The sequence below is a fragment of the Pseudorca crassidens genome, chromosome 7 (assembly GCF_039906515.1).
Source record: "Pseudorca crassidens isolate mPseCra1 chromosome 7, mPseCra1.hap1, whole genome shotgun sequence".
Taxonomy (NCBI): domain Eukaryota; kingdom Metazoa; phylum Chordata; class Mammalia; order Artiodactyla; family Delphinidae; genus Pseudorca; species Pseudorca crassidens.
Genome location: NC_090302.1, coordinates 91,604,673 through 91,614,813, shown reverse-complemented (window position 1 = coordinate 91,614,813; position 10,141 = coordinate 91,604,673).

Below are 10,141 nucleotides of genomic sequence, written 5' to 3'. Positions count from 1 at the left end.
CTCTCTCACACACACACACACACACACACACAGACACACACACACACACACACACACACACTTGGTGATTAAAAGCACAGATATGGCATTATGAAATCTAAGATTCAATTTCCAGTTCTGTAGTTTCTGGGCCACTTCACTTCAGTCAAGTAACCTAATGTCTCTGAACCTTGTTGTTTTCATCTGTAAAATAGAAATTACAATTATATCGGACAATCCTCAAAACATCCATAATGATTTTAGAGTTTCAGAGTCAGGTAAAAGCAGGCACTCAGTAAATGGCTAGTGCTTTTATTACTTTATTATTATTTCGGTCTTGGTTTTCCTTGAGTCTGTGAGTCCCCATGATGAAATGTAATTTCCAGTAGATTGAGTAACACCTGTTTTCACCAAAAATTTTAACTGAGTTCATTACTTTCTGTGCAACCCAGATTAGTTTTCTGCCTCTTTTTCTGTGCCGTATGTAGGTGTTCAGTAGATTTATTTAATAAATGTATGAATGCTTGAACGCGTAGATGAATTTTTAAATGCTTCTTTTTGAGAAGGTAGAACAAATGTGACACAGTAGAACACATAAGAAAATAATCCATGGAAAAAATGGCAAAGTCATGTATGTGCCCAGGGCCAGACTAAGAAGAATTGCTTGTTTTTTTTTTTTTTTAGGAAAAATGTGTTGAATAGCTTATTTTAATTATTTTTAGAAGTTAAGTACAGGGACTTCCCTGGCGGTCTAGTGGTTAAGACTTCGCCTTCCAATGCAGGGGGTGTGGGTTCAATCCCTAGTCGGGGAGCTATGGTCCCACATGCCTCGCAGCCAAAAAACCAGAACATAAAACAGAAGCAGTATTGTAACAAATTCAATAAAGACTTTAAAAAGTGGTCCACATCAAAAAAAAAAAAAGTTCAGTACAAAAATTTGCTGATGATTTACATATTTAGGACCAATAAAATAATGTGAGATTAGCTGTACTAAAACAGAATGTTGAGCTACATTCACATTAAGTGACATTATATAGTCTAAATTTATGGAAAACTTCTGAGATGGTGAGTGACCTTTGAGCAGAAAAAGACAGAAGGGGAAATGGCCTTTTCTACATTCTATTGTGCCTCTAAGTAAAATGCTTGGTAATCTAGCTACAAAACTCTCTGTCATTTGGCTTTAGGCACCTACTGTGATTTACCTTGTGAAGATCAGATTTTGCCATGGAGAGGATTTGTAAAAGTATCACACGTTCCAGTACCGTTGGCAACCACAGCTACCAAAAACTCCCATTTAAATTGATGAACCTAATATCAGATGATAGTATCATTTCCTTGTGGGTGTTCTGGGGAAAGGTGGGTAAGAAATGTATACAAGTGAATACTTTATTGACTGAAATAACAATTCATCATTTTGAAAACATAAAATACATTAAAGTTGTTATAGCATCATCCATTAATATTTCACTGTAGTTTAGACATGGCCTACAATCAATGTTTTCTGCCCTTTGAAACAGAACCATGTTTGTGGTATGCATTAATTATATAAAAGATGAAACACTGAAAAGAAATTCAGCCTTTAAAGACAATTTGCTTTGATTTATTCAGTGGGTTCTCCTAAAAAGTTAATACCAAGAATTATTGCTTGTTAAATTGGAGTTAGAAATTCTTTCAGAGTTACTTAGTATTTTCTTTAATATCAGTATCAAGGAAGGCAAAGCAAATTTGCATATTTATTAGGAAATACAGGCACATAATCATAAAACAAGAAAACACAACGTTTTTATAGACTTTATTTTTTAGAAGTGTTTTAATTTTACAGAAAAATTGAGAAGATAGTATAAAGTGTTTCCATATACACTATACCCATTTCCCTCTATGATGATCAACTTATATTAGTATGTTCCATTGTTACAATCAGTGAACAAATATTGATACATTATTGTTTACTATAGTCCATACATTAGTCCAGTTCCTTAGTTTTTACCTAATGTCCTTTTTCTATTCCAGGATTTCATCCAAAACATCACATTACATTTAGTTGCCATGTTTCCTTAGGCTCCTCTTGGGTTTGATAGCTTCTCAGATTTTCCTTGCATGACCTTGGCAATTTTGAGTAGTTAGGTTTGCGTAGGATGCCCACTACTAGAATTTGTTTGATGCATTTTTCATGATAATATTGGGATTATGTGTTTTGGGGAGGAAGACCACAAGAGTAGAAGGGTTATTTTGTCAGATCACATCAAGTGTACAAAGTATCAATATGCATTATGAATGCTGAGGTCGACCTTGATCACCAGGCTGAGGTAGTGTTTTTCAGGTTTCTCCATTGTAAAATTACTGTTTTCCCTTCTCCATATTGTACTTTTTGGAAGGAAGTCAATATGCTCAGCCCACAACTAAGGAATGGAGAGTTATGCTTAAGATGGAGTACTACATAAACTATTTGGAATTCTTTTGCACTGGAGATTTATCTGTTCTCCCGCATTTATTTACGTATCCAATCATTTATTTATATCAGAAGAACTCATGGATTTTTATTTTATACTTTGGGTTATACTCTAATTCTACGTTAGTTACTTTGTTCCTCAAATTGCTCTAGTCCTGACCCTTGTGAACTCTTTTCAGTTCAGTGGCTCGTGTGCCACTCTGAGGTATCCCCATCCTATATATTTTTTTGGAACTTCCTTACTTTCTGACACTATAAGATGGTCTTGTATATAAATCTTGTATATTTACTGCCCCAGTCCTAGAATCAGCTACTTCTTCAAGGATAACCAGGTCTATTTAGTGGAGAACAGTATTAGACAGCAGGATCTGGGTGTGGGGTGTGCTGATTGCTGCCCGGATGTCATTGTTTCTAGATCTTCTCAGCTGACAGAGCAAAGAGGTAACATGTGTGTACATTATCCATGTATATGCACATGTCTATAAGTATCTCTCTACATAACCATGTGTATTAAGGTAATATGAAGCAATATTAAGCTAAACATGAATGTATATTGATGTTTCCAACTTTAATCTGTTACCACATAGACCATCTTAGCCTCATCTCTTGCTTATCTTTAAATTTCAACTCCAGCAAAACACTTGACTTTTAGAAGTATGGAAATCAAATTGTAGCTACTTTGGGAAGCCACATCATCTAGCAGAATAATTCTGAAAGGGCAAGGTGTATATCATCAAATTTTAATTTACAGTCAGCAGCACTTTGTAACATCCATAGGCCTCCAGACCTCTGCTTCCAAGAAGATGAAGTAGCCCATTTCTCCCAGGTTCTTCCACTTAAAACTAAAACCCTGAACATAACAACAGACAAACATAGGAAGACACTGAAAGGTGGAAATGAGAAGGCAGACTTAACTAGGGACTTTGGGACTTGAGGAATAACATGGTGATGAGTCCCCTGTGTTTCCTGTTGCTTCCCATACATCCTGGAGAGGGTATACAGGAACCCCGAATCAATAACCACCAACAGAACAACAGACGAAAAAGCTTCAAAAAAGAAAACACAAAACCCCCGTTCCCCCTAGCCAAGGTGTGAGGAAAGGGGTTGCCAAAGAGAGAAAAGCATTTGGGCAATAATATACACACTACTCGAGCCAAGTGCCAGTGGAATATTGCACCCGTCCCCTATGTCCTGTGGTTTCAGTTGGGCCAAGCTAGGATTTGATCTTCCACACCACCCCACTCCTGCCCTCCAGAAGAGGCAGCGCTCTGATTCGCCACCAGGGCTGTTTCAGTATGGTGCAGTGGTGAGCTGAGCCTCCACCCCTTTGCATTAGCAAAGAGACTTTCAAAGGTGGTGCCTGACAGGCTAGTTAACACTGGGCTGCCCTCACACAGTCGTGGGGTCCAATGGTGGGACCTAGCCTCCGTCTCTCCCTGACATCAATAAGAATAGGATGTTACAGGTTGGAGGGAGTAGGCACCCCACTAACCCCCAACACATGGTGCCAGTGAGACCCAATGGGGTGCTGAATCCCCATAACCGTCCTGAGGCAGTAAGACAGAATGAGATGGCACAAGCAGGGCTAGTTGGCAGTTCTCTTCCTCTTACCCTGGTGTCAGTGGGGCCAGCAGGTAGCTGACCCTCTACCCACACCCGGCATCAACAAGAAGGAATGAAGTGGGAGGAAGGACAGCAAACACTTCACTTCTCCCCTCCCCTGGTGTCAAGAAATCTACTGGGGAGATGAACTTCCACTCCTACTAAAAGGCAACACAATGATATTAATGTTCCCACTTTTGGGGGGAAGGTGTCAGAAGGGCCAATAGGATAGCTGAACTTCTACTTGATCTGTCTGCAGTGAGAGAATGTAAGTGCCCACTTTTGCTGGGGTATTGACAGTAGGGCCCAATGGAAATCTGTACGTAACCCCCCAGTCCTCATACTACACCTCCAATAGGATGACTTCCTTCTAAAAAGTAATAATAAAATTAAGTGGGATACAGAGTCATGTAATAACTCACAATGTTTAGAATCCAATTGAAAAATACTCATGGCACCAAGAGCCAGGAAATCACAGAATAAATGAGAAAAGACAATAAACCTACACCAGCACTGAGATAAAACATCTATTGAAATTATCAGACAGGGATTTTAAATAAGCTGTCACATAAATGCTTCAGTTAGCAATTATGTGTTCCTTGACGGAAATGGGAAAAATAGAAAATGTAAACAAAGAACTAGAAGTTATAAGAATAAAAACAAATGAGAACAGTAGAACTGAAAAATACAACAATCAAAAAACTTTGCTCAAGAGTAGACTGGAGATTACAAAGCATAGAATCATGAACTTCGAAGAGATCAATACAGTGTACCAAATGTACAGAGAAAAATAGGCTGAGGGGTAGAGATGGGAGAAAGAACAGGATCTCAAGAACCTGTAAACAGTAACAAAAGCACTAACATTCATATCATCAAAGTTCCAGAATGAAAAAAGAGAGCACGTAGGACTGACAGAGTATTCAAAGAAATAATGACTAAAACGTTCCCAATTTTTTAGAAGACATAAGCACACATTCAAGAATCTGAGCAAATCCAGAGAGGAAAAACACAAAGGTATCCTTGTCAAGACGCGTCATAATTAAACTTCTGAAAAGTAGAGACAAAACAAATCTCGAAAGTGGACAGGCAGAAACGATGCATCACTTATTGAGAAACCAATTCCAATGACAGCATATTTCGTGTCTAAAATTATGGAGTCAGAAGCATTGACATAACATTTTTCAAGTAGTAAAAGAACTCTCAGCCACAAATTCACACTTTTTATATCCACTTTCTTGTTTGACTTATATTAATGGACTACTAACTCATCTTTCTATATCCGGGTCTGCCATCACACTTCTCCAAAAATCTAGTCACAGTATTTCCAGAGTGATCTTTCTGAAAAAGAAGCAAATTTTTCTTATAAAAATACCTGACTGTGTTATGAAACTTTTCTCTCTTCTAAGTTACCAGGTAAAACCCTTCAACGGATTCCCATCTTTCTTGGAGTAAAAGCTCCCATCCAAACTCTCTTTGTCCTTTTGGGCTGCTGTAAGATTATCCTGCAGGTTGGGTGGCTCCTAAACAACAGGAATTTTTTTTTCTCACAGTTCCGGAGGCTGCAAGTTCAAGAATAGGGTGCCAGTATGGTCAGATGAGGGCCCTCTTCTGAATCACAGACTTCTCATTGTATCCTCACATGGCAGAAGAGCTTAGGGAGCTCTGTGGGGTCTCTTTTATAAGAGCACTAATACCATAATCATTTCCCAAAGGCCCCACCTACTAATACTATCAGCTACGGAAATTAAGATTTCAATGTATGAATTTGGAGGGGAACACAAAGACTAGACCATAGCACTTACTATACATACATGGACCATGCATGATCTGGCTTCTACCACACTCTCCATTGTCTTCTTTTCCTACACTCCAGTGAGCATTTCTCTTTTTTTTTTTTGCGGTACGCGGGCCTCTCACTGTTGTGGCCTCTCCCGTTGCAGAGCACGGGCTCCGGACGCGCAGGCTCAGTGTCCATGGGTCACGGGGCCTAGCCGCTGCGCAGTATGTGGGATCTTCCCGGACCGGGACACGAACCCGTGTCCCCTGCATCGGCAGGCGGACTCTCAACCACTGCGCCACCAGGGAAGCCCCAGTGAGCATTTCTTATACTGATTATGAATGGAACTCCTTTCTGGACTGATCCTTAACCATTCATTTTTCTGGCAACCATGAATTTATCTTCTCTTTTCCTCAAAACTTCACCCTTCCTTCATGTTACATATCCATTTCAATTGCCTTCTACAGGAAGCCCTACTGATATCAACCATATACTACTGTCCACAGCATGGATTAACGTCTTACCGTGTCTTCCTATAGCACTCTGTAATATCTTTTACGGTAACTATGGATTTTCTTATTTGAGTGTCACAGTACATTGAATTCTAGGTGGCACTCTAATGATTTTAGTAGCAGTAACACTGCTGCCTAGTTTAACCCGTGACATACTTTAGGTGTTCAATAAATGTGTGTTGAATGAGTGAATGAATGAATGGTCAATTTGAAATCTTAATCATGTTACCTTTCCAAAATCTGTTAAAAGATACCACCGTTTTCCAGAAGATTAGGGATTGAGGACCTTAAACTTGATTTAACAGAGGAAATTTTTACTAATACATCATGCTTAAATACCTCAAAGTAAAACCATAAACCCAGGAATGTAAGGTTATCCATTTGGACTTTCAAGCCAATAATTGATATCTCCTGCCCCGACTGTATTAGATGGTTTCGATGCTCCACTCATATCTCCCCAGCACTCATCCTTCCAGTATATGCTGATAGAATCATGCTGCCACCTGCAATTATCCACCTTAGGGCAGGCCAGAAGTGTACAGGAGTTAATGTATCTGGGTGTAGCTTTCAACCAAGGACAGAGGGGACTGGAAGATTAGTGCTGCAAGTTTCTCACCGATTCTTGGGATAACTCTGAGACATGTTCTGTAGAGTTTCACAGAACTCCCCTGAAGTACTGGCAGCAGTTCCCTGCAGGAGTAATTTTTATTCGGTAATGCACCTCTGTTGGCTGCCTTCCATGCCTCCATTCTCAATTCCCACTCCACTTCTGAGTTTTCTGGAAGCACCTCCCAGATGAGCAGTTTGCACTCAAATTATTGCCTCAAGTTCTGCTTCTAGGGGAATTCAATTGATAGCCTCCTAACAACCCAGTGCTGCTTACAGAGCCGTCACTGGTACAAGTACCAAGGCACGGCACATTACGTATCACTCCTCCTAAATCCTATTATTTTTAAACAGATAGGAAAGAGCATGACCTTGAAGAGAAAAAGAGTTTATATGAGGACGGCCAATGGATAAAGGGAAGGAGAGACAGTGCCATTTGTTTTCCATTAATGATGGTGTGAAATGTATGGGCAGATGGTCTAACAGGTGTGACTATAATTTGAGGAGCCTGCTCCCTTGGTTACAGAAGACTGCTGTTGTTATTATTATGGAACCACAACCTCATGACTTTATTGTTTCACTTGATGTAACCTTCTCCTTTACCCTTAAATCTTTCTACATCACTGAATTGCAGCCAATAGATTTATTTTCTCCCTATGGCTCCATCACAAAAAAAGACACACATGTGCGCGCACGCGCACACACACACACACAGAGTTTTGTGTATGCCAGTGCTAGAAAAGACAAGCTCATGGTGCATGTATGCAATGGATATTGTACATTACACGTCTGTGTGAAATAGTCTTCTGCAGGTTCCTATGTTTATTTTATGAATAATTAACTTTAGTAAAGTTAATTTCCTGAAGATCTTGTTGAAGACTGAAGAAAGGAAGTAAATTGTAAAGAAAAAGACTTTGAAACTTGCCCTTTTTGCCCTCTCTTTGTGTCTTAATGAACAAAGGATAACTGGGCCTTTTTTGAAGCCTTTGCTTGAGTTGAAGACACAAAATGCAACCTGTACTCTTATCATAATATGTTCAGTTCATGAGTACACAAACTTATAAACCGTGAATTTCCCTAAAGTTATTATACCATTTAGAAGATGTTTGCTTGGACGTTTACTTAAAACCAAACCATTGAGGTCTATATGTCCAAATAATTTCCTTCTCTCTTGCTGTCTCCATTTCAGTTTCCTGAGTTTCTGGGAAGGCCTGGTTTCCCCAAAGGAACGATTTCTGGTAGAAGTCTGAAGGTCTGACCCAAGAAAAACAAATCCGGTACAGCCAATGAATTGAGGACAAGAAGGTTTCCAATCAGGTAGGAACATTTAATCTCATACATTACGATCACCTTAAGTAAGGTGTGCTGATAGCTGGATATGATTTAACTGCTTGGAAAAAGATGCATATATATTATATAACCTACCCCACAAGGAAGCTGTTCTCAATTCCCTTAGAGGTTGTGGTGCTTATCAGAGAGTGCCTTGGGGGAAAATGAATACAATAACAGTATGATGCTTTTTTTTTTTTAATTTTTAGCTCATTGTTGCCAAGTACACTTGGTGATCTTGGTGCCTGTGGTTGAATCCCAGGAGGTTAGACATGTGGAACAGCACATTAACCCACTTTAGTATTTTCTCCCAAGACAAATCATTTTTATAGGTTGTCTCCATGGTCTTCTAGTTGCTTATCAAAATTAAGCATCAAGTCTTCTAAGTGAGCAATAGCCCCAGTCAGTGTGAGGAAATCAGCTTGGTTCTTATTGGGGCACAGCTTCTTGGTCTTGGCACAAAGTGAGTTCACATAGGGAGTTAGAAGGAGGAGAATGGGGCATGCGAAAGGGGAGTTCTGTGTTCTCATTGACCTATGCATGTTGAAACTCCACTAACAGCTTTATTTTCATTAGCAATTTGTGATAAAAACTTGGGGTAAAGGGAATAATGAAGCTGTCCCATTATATGGCAGGACAAAAGATAGTAGTGACATCAAAATCAGGGCCTATCCATCTCGTTTGCAGTTATATACTGAGTGTTTAGCATAGCATTTGACCCCTCATCAGTATTCAATAAGAAGATGCGTGTTGAATGACTTAGGGATGAATTAATGAACGAAAAAATTTAATATGGTAGAAAATGTGTTTTATCCTTGTATTTTCGTGTGTTGACTTCAATGCACAACCTAGAAATTGAGAATTATGTTTTATGTGGAGGACATACTGAGGACTGAAATCAGGAGACAGCCTCTCAGATAGCTGTGAAGAGGTAAGGGAGGGCGCAGGGTATTTAGAGGTTCTTCCAAAAAAACAAACCAGGTAGTTGGAACATCAAAAGATTACTGTTAATTAAAGAAACTAGACATCTTAAGTTAATAAATGTAGCACTTTTCTATATATGGTGAGATGCAAGAATCTGGTCTCCTGGAAATCAGTCCCTTGATGTTCACTTTAATTATCTAGGGCCAGTATCCTGTTTTCTCCATCCTGAATCCCCTCAGGGTGCGGCTTTGGGTGTGGCTTCAGTGGCTGATGGCTTGATGTCTATAACATCCTGTGTTACCGATAAGGCTGGCTACCTTCTTTCTCCACATAAATGACTTGAATATGGATAGCAAATCGGTGGATTTGTGTAATTCTTGGAGCACTTTTATAAGGACAAAGTTAAGGCAATTTCAGAATCACTAGCGGCTACAATTGCTATTTACACTTTTCCACTGGTAGGTAGTCATCTGCTGTCGCTGTCTTCAGTAATCTGCTGTTGCTGTATTCCCAAGGGATAACAAAAGCCATTTAATTCAAGAAAGAAATGTAAAATTTAGCACAATGCAGCTTCCACAAAACCAAACACACAAACACACACCCAACTCTCGCAGATATGAAGTAGTAATCTAAAATAGAATCCTGGAACTAATTGCAAAACAAGAGCAAATGTACTCATATTGGATCATTTTATTCTTTTATTAATGTTTGATACATATATGTATTTATTATTAAAATTCAAAGTTGCTATATGGGCCGCGCGCGAAGACATGGGGGAGAAGCTGGAGCTGAGGCTGGAGTCGCTCTTGGGGACCGAGCCCGCCGTCTGCCCGTGGCCGCTGCCGGTCTACGTAAGTGCCGCCCGTCCCCTCCTCCCGGAACCCAGCTCCTCTTCCCCAACGGCGCGCGCTGAGCCCACTGAGAAACGGAGCGACTCGAGTCGCCAGACCCTCTTTGGAGCCC